A 7,517-nucleotide genomic window follows, 5' to 3' on the forward strand; every position below is an offset into this window, starting at 1 on the left:
CCCACGATGGTTGGATCTGCGCGAGGGGAAGAAGGTGGGGAAGAGGAAGAAATGGAAGAGGAGGAAGGAAACAGAGCGAGATCTCACCTGGGGTCGATGTTGCAATCAATCGACGAGTCAACCAACGCACCTGGTCGGGCTGCGCGTGACCCGACCGAGACAGAAACAACCGCACGATCAACAGCGATCTGACGGCTCTGGAGGAGGTTTACACGCGCGAGAAATAAGTCGGATGGAAATAAACGTTTTCCAAAAAAATTACCATGACATTAAATTTTACAAAAATATTTATCAAAATCTAGAATAGGAATCAATGCCATCAAATTCATCATGGCATATATTTTTGTACGATGCATATTCGGTGATGTAGATATACATAATTTTATTTATAAACTTAGTCGAAGTTTGTGATGTTGAATGCATACAGCCAGACACTACCAAGGCAGTCTTCGGTTTTGTTTTGCCAAAGAAATTAAGCCGAAGTCATATTTAAAAAAAATACATATCACAGTGATTGCCTGTGTGGACGTCCAATGCGGCGATTCTTCTTTAAGAGGCATGGTTGTTGCAGCCAAGTTTTATGGAGAGGGTTCGCCATGTTTGGGAGTCGGGCAGAGGGCGTCTGCCACATCGTATATGGTTAAGTTTGTGATGGAAACATTGCATTAGGCGGCTTCACCGTCGCCTTCAGGATGGGGAGCAAACATTGACAACAAGGTTGTTAAAATTGTGATTTTGTTATATGATTCTACGACTTCACGATCCAAACAAACCCCTCTGATTCTACGATATTAGTTCATAAAATCTACATTTCTATGATCCTGATAGTTAACATTCTATGATTTGCGATCCTACCATTGAAGCTCCGATCTATAACGAGTCTGGCAACATGGGTTGGCAGTGACCTCAAAGTGAGAAAGGGAAGACTTTTAAGATAGGTGGGGACGCTAGATCACTTATATTAAAAATTGATTTCGGTCATTTCAAAAAACTGATCCCCCTCATTTAGAAAAAAAAACTGAGTCAATCATCTCAAAAAACTGATTTTTACTGCATTCAGAAAACTGATCTCGCTTTTTCAAAAAAAAATAGTTCAGTCATCTTTAAGAAAAACTGATTTCACTTCAATCAAAAATAATAATTCCACTCATTTATAAAAAATAATTCACTCATTTCAATTAATTGGAAAGTGATTGAAATACGGAAATTTAGACTATTTTGAAATGTATCAGAGATTCATCTTGTCTTGAGGGTCTCTTCGCCAGGAATTCAAATATATAAAACATATCAAAAACATGATTTCAGTTTCAAAGATATGAATGTTCTAAAATACCGATAGGAAATTGAAGTGTATGGACTTTGCGTGGGGATAGACCACATGTAGGCATACTATTCTTTGCGTGGGGACAAAAAGTAGTGTCGTGTGGCTGCCGACAAGACAAGGCGAATTGACATATGGGAGGAAAAAATACGCACGCATCTCGAAGCATGGTATGCTTCACCGATAAGTGCCGGAAGAACTTTAGCTATATGTCAGCCAGTTATTTTTGTTGGGCCAGTCAATTTTGTGGCCATTCGATTCTGCTTTGAGATGTGTGCTATTGGTGGTGAGTTGGGCTGCGCGGAATCGATTGACCTCTATTTTGGGTCAGTCGAATTGCTTCTTAGGCTCGTTTTTTCTCTTCTGGGTTGCATTTTTTTTTCCTTTTTTTCTTTATTTTATTTTTTTCTTTTTATTTTTTTGTGGGTTTTTGGCTGAGTGTAATCATATACATACCAATAATATATGATTTGTGCCAAAATATCATGATTATATGATTACTTTTGCATATCACGATAAAGTGCAATTTCGGTGCAAAGTTGTGCGCTAGTTTTTGTTCTAAATTTTCTTTGTTCTTAAAGTAAATACCGATGACACTAATTCATTTCTTTTCTTGGAAAAAATCATTATTTTAATATTGTTTTAGTCTTAACTTCATTTTCATTCTACTTTAAGGTTAATACCAATGCCACTTGTTATTTGTTCTTACATTTTGTTTTTGCAAAAGTTCCACTTTTATATGCTTATTGTTGCATATTTTTGAAAAGCGCAATTTTAGTGTGTGTTTTCGTGTAAATTTTGTCAGTGTTTGTTTTAGACTATTTTCCCCATTTTTTTCTTAAATGGTAATACTAGTGCCACTAACTCGTGCTTCCTAAGGAAATTTAATTGTTTCTTCTGTGGGTTTCTTTCTTAACTTTTTATTTCTGCCTTATGTTTCTATCGTTTCCCTTTTTTTCACCTTATTGGTTATTTTTTGTTTTTTGTGGTTTTTAGCTGAGTGGAATTATATACAAACAAATACTCTATAATATGTGCCATTTCATGATTATATGATATTTTTTTTGCATATTATGATAAAGTGCAATTTTGGAGCAAAGTTGTGCGTAAGTTTTTTTCTTTCTTCTTAAAGGAAATGCATTATTTCAGTTACTATGTGTAAATTATAGTAGAATGCGAAAAATGCACTATTATATGCTTACTCTTTGCATATTTCAAAAAGTGCAATTTCAGTGCAAATTGTGTGCATGTTTTAAAAGTTTTTTTCTTTCATTTCCTTTCTTCTTAAAGGGTTTCATTCTTTCTCAGAAAATTTCATTATTTTGACTTTGTTTTAGTTTTTATTTGAAAGGGTAATACAATGCCACGAATAGGTTCTTTCATAGAAAACTTCATATATGTTTTTAGTTTTTATTTTATTTTTTAATTTTGTTTTAGTTTTCATTGCTTTTCTTTTGTAAGGGTAATATCGACGCCACTAATCCATTACTTTTTAGAAAACACTTTTTTGCGGAAATTTCACTATAGTATGCTCAGTGTTGCATAGTAATAATACATTTTTCCAAATATACGTTTGTGTACAAATTTATGTGTAAACTTTGTGCAGATTTTGTCGGTGTCTGAATTTTTTCATTTTCTTCCTTCTTAATGTGTAGAATCAATGCTACTAATTCATCCTTTCTTACCAGGCTTCATTGTTTTGATTTTATTTTATTCTTTATTTCATTTTCTTTCTTCTTGAAGGGTAATACCAATGCCACTAATTCATTCCTTTTTAGGAAATTCATTATATAGATCTTATATGCTTATTCTTGCATATTATAAAAAGCACAATTTATGTGTATATGCAAATTTTGTTATTATTTATTTTATTTTGTATTTAATTATGCTTTGCACAAGCGAGGTCTTTTGTCATTGATAAAGTGTTATATTAAATCAGTAAAATTAAGAAAATGGAAGCCATTTTTTTTGGATTTGTGACATGTATAGAAAATTGCAAAATGAAGGCTGTCAGCGTAATAAAAAAAGCTGAAAGCTGTGTGTGTGTGTGTGTGTGTGTGTGTGTGTGTGTGTGTGTGTGTGTGTGTGTGTGTGTGTGTTTGCGAGGATGAAAGCTGTGTTTCTTACGTGAAACACAATCAGCACTATTCACCTTTATTCCCAATCGCATGCATGCGTTTAGTAGTGGCCTCGCTTGAGTGGCAGCTGGCCTTTTAATTCCGGCCTTTTTAATTCCGAACTGGGCAAATAGAGTAGTTAGCCGGTTGTGAAGAAAAAGTGACTGACCCAAATTGGAAATTCAGTCCCTAGCCGCGAGGAAGAGCAGCCCTTGGGTATATGTGCTGCGTGTGCACTCGTGCGCGTCCTCATCTCATGCACCAAACGCGCATACACACACGTACGTACATAGAATCCATGCCATTGCTTAATCCAATTCTTTGCTTGATGAGTAGCTGTCACGCCCCTTTTGCAGGAAAAACACTGGTGTCCATTCGACAAACCTTGTGTTCAAAGTTGAAACACATCCGAAAACTGACAAATTCACGGAAACGATGATGGAAACACAGGAAATACCTTATATGAAACAAGAACAAAAAGAATCTGAGGCATACATACAAATTCAACTAACTTGATAGCAAAATGAAAGGGACAATCTTTTCCTTTCAAAAAGGGGATATCCCATGGATCTTTTGCACCAATCGTTTCGCTGCACATAACCATATGTATAAAAAACAGAGTTTGGTGATGATGGTGTGCCTACCATCCTGTAATATAGGCCGGCCGATTTATATCTGACGGATAATAAGGAAACTATGATAATTTTGCAAAAAGATACCCACACTCCTCTTCATATTTGCAAATAAGGTCTTCACTCGTTCATATGTTTCTCTCACAAGATAAACTACTCATACAAATGCATCTTGATGCTTCGTGCAACACACATACATCTTGCTAGTAACCATATACTTGCTGCGAACAAATGATTTATCATTCATAGTTTCTGCACAAATTAAGTGCACAAATGGGTACATATTTGTCATCTAGAAAGATAGTAGCACCCCAGATGCAACGACGAGCACTAGCGGAATCCATTACACATACTGTCAAAGATCTTGTTGACCGTTGGAAGGGTGTAAAAAGAAGATAGATTGTAACCCGGGGCCGGGGGGGCAGGGGAAGCATGGTAGGGTGGCGGAGCCGGAGTCCAGTGAGCATTGACGGGCGCGTGCTGAGGCGGCGGGTATCCAACACAAGGCGCTGCTGGAGGCACCTCCTCCGCCTTGTGCCTGATGCTGATAGTAGTAGGAGCCGTGGTCATAAGTTTGAGCTGGGAGTGGGACTGCGCTAGGTGCTGCAGCTGCTACGTGATTTGTGCGAACTTGTCTGATGAAATTGAGGTCCGTGATGCAGTCGTTGATCTTTCTATTAACCCCATCTAATTCGGCGGCCTTCCGGCTACGGGAGAATACAGTTACAGTCTGGCAGGACTGGATGAGCGTCAACGCTTCGTGGAGGGTCTCCTTGAGCCTCCTCATCACAGTCTCCGTCTCCTGGTCGTTCGCCGCCGGGTATTTGGAGTCGGGCAGTACGTTGGCCAGAGTGCGCGCGCGTTGGGCGAGCTCCCAGCACTTCTTCTTGTTCTGCCGTGCAGTCTCCGCGGCGCTTGCGATCAGTTGCACCATCGTTAGGATCATACCCACCAGGCTCACTGGGTCCACCATCTCGAGGCGATCAAGCTAGCACAATTTTAGGTTAGCAAGACCCCGAGGAAGAGGTATTGAACCACGAGAAACGTGTAACAGCTCCCGGGTGCCCCTACGCCCTCATAAGCAGTAATTTCGTAAAAAAAACTTAAAAAATTGAAAGTTTCAGAGATCAAAAGATTTGATGTTCTTGCAAAGTTTCAGCAACAAATAACCTTCATGGAGCCCTCACAAACAAAAACAAAATCACTGCTTAAAATGTAAATAAACTTTGAACAATGATTTTGCTTTTTCAGGTGAGAGCTTCTCGAATGTTATTCTTAACTAAAACTTTCAAAATCATCAAAAGTTTGATCATGGTTGATGTCCCAAAACTTTAGATTTTTTTAAATTTATTTTGAATTTACTGTTCACAAAAGGTGTAGGCCGTGGGGGCACCCGACTGCTGAAAATCCTGTCTCATAGAACCGCCAATGGAAAAGACGATAAGGAGAGAGACACATACCTCGCTGTGCTCCACGACGGTCGGTGTGGGCGGTCGCCTACCTCGCCACCGAGGGGTAGTAATCAGCACACTGAACACATAGAAATATATATACTCCAACTCAGTAAGACTTCAAACGAGAGATGAAAAGGGAAGAAGAGGGCTAGATCGAGGAGGAACACTGGCCTGCTGGTGACTACTGCTTTGCTTGAATCCCCCTACAGTTCATAGGGAGTGAGTATCATTCATATATAGGGCCGGGTCCTCTAGAGTGCAAGTTGGGCATCATGTCACGTCAAGGGGCGTACGCGTACGCGCATGCGTAATTGCCTCATGTCTACGACACAGCAAGTCAGTCGTCTCTCAACCGCAAAAAAAAAAAAAAAAAAAACTCAGTCGTCTCTCTGCCTGTTTCTAAAATCAACGTTATTCTGAAAAATTGACCACTCCTTGTCATTGTCTACGTAGTTATCCGTCCGACTACTTAGTGGCCAGTGATCCGGAAAAAAGCAAGCCAACTCCCTAGAGCAGCCCATAAATCCGTACGAGAACCCAAACCTTGCCAATTCATGCGCTCCTTTCACCCCAATCCAGACGGACACTTATATATCCTACTGGGAACAAGAGTTACATCAGGTGTTGCCTTGCCACAACAAATGTTAGGTCTCGAGTAATTTACTAAGGCGCAATAGTAACCTTAGTTTTGAACTAAGGTTAGTTCAAAACCACGACACTTATTACGGATCTGAAGGAGTAATATTTTTTTGTATGTAACATTGGTCAAACCTAGATGTCATTGACTTTTGATAAAATTTACGCCACCTCCGTCCGGAATTACTTGTGATAAAAATAGATTTATGTTGACCTAAAATACATTTAGCTACATGCATTGCTCCAAGAAGTAATTCTTAACAGAGAGAGTACGACTTATTCATTGGGACAGAGGGAGTAATTGAATAAATAGTAGTACGGTTCCTGGAATATAATACCTGATATCCTCTCATCTGTTTTTATTAGCCGTAGCTGACTAGCATTTGGGTGGATGAGCTAATCAAGCAATAGTGCACAAATTAATAATATATTGCAGCCAATGCAAGCATCGGGGATGCCCCTACTTACAGGGTAATGTAGCTTGGCTCGGTATAAAAGAACATCGATTGTCAAATCCTAAACCTCTTCCCATTAGTTGCCCTTTAATGAAATAAAAATGCCAATCTCAACTTGAGCACAAGAACAAGCCTGGCCAGAGGGCGAGACATAGTCTTCACCATCTCAAGAAAATATAAGAACAACCATAATTTTGTCGCAAAATCATGGGCGGACACAGAATGAATTAAGATTTAGCGGCCCTATATGAACAATGTGTTCCAGGGAAGTACAACGACTATTGATGGTTTACATATGAAAAAGCTAATCTAATATTATTATAAGAATTACTAATAATACTATTTTTGCAGGGTACTAATAATACTTAATCTACTTCATTATTATTTTCACCATACGGAATTTATTATTTCAGTTGTAATTACATTATTAATCAGACAATATTGTATATTATATATTTTTGTGCCTTCGTCAAAATTGAATTGGTTATGTGGATGATTTAGAGACCTTTTACGGTACATCAAAATTATATGAGCCGTCCATTTCAAGTCATTCAATGGACTAGATCCACCAATACTATTAGGAAAAATCAGTAGTATATTTTGTTTAAGGGGTAAAATTTGGAAGGCTTGCGAAGTAAATACCAAAACTCTACACCGTTGAGAAATCCGTGTGTTTTCTTGTGGGTTTATCCTGCTCCCACGGGACTGCAGGGACCGGTCCGTCCTAATACTTCCCGGCGGATCCTTGCCGGACGGTATTTTTGCCAAGGAAATCACCATGCACAAAAGTTGATTGATCAGTGTCCTGAGGCACTAGTACGTCGATGATTAGCTGATTGTTTTCCGGTGATCAAGCGGCGGCTGCGGCCGCTGCACGCAAGCGAAGCAGGCACAAGCAGCGA

General features: G+C 38.9%; 1 non-coding gene across 1 annotated transcript; it reads right to left on the minus strand.

The window, feature by feature from the left end:
* Nucleotides 1–4,288: 4,288 nt before the first annotated feature.
* LOC125532459 (uncharacterized) lies at nucleotides 4,289–5,792 on the minus strand. Its single transcript, XR_015615336.1, has 3 exons — nucleotides 5,696–5,792; nucleotides 5,531–5,600; nucleotides 4,289–5,058 (listed from the first exon to the last, which is right to left on the minus strand). It is a non-coding gene; the product is annotated as an uncharacterized LOC125532459 (transcript).
* Between the last annotated feature and the right edge of the window lie 1,725 nt (nucleotides 5,793–7,517).

This window comes from Triticum urartu, chromosome 2A, assembly GCF_056163025.1.
Source record: "Triticum urartu cultivar PI428250 chromosome 2A, HENAU_Tu73, whole genome shotgun sequence".
Taxonomy (NCBI): Eukaryota; Viridiplantae; Streptophyta; class Magnoliopsida; order Poales; family Poaceae; genus Triticum; species Triticum urartu.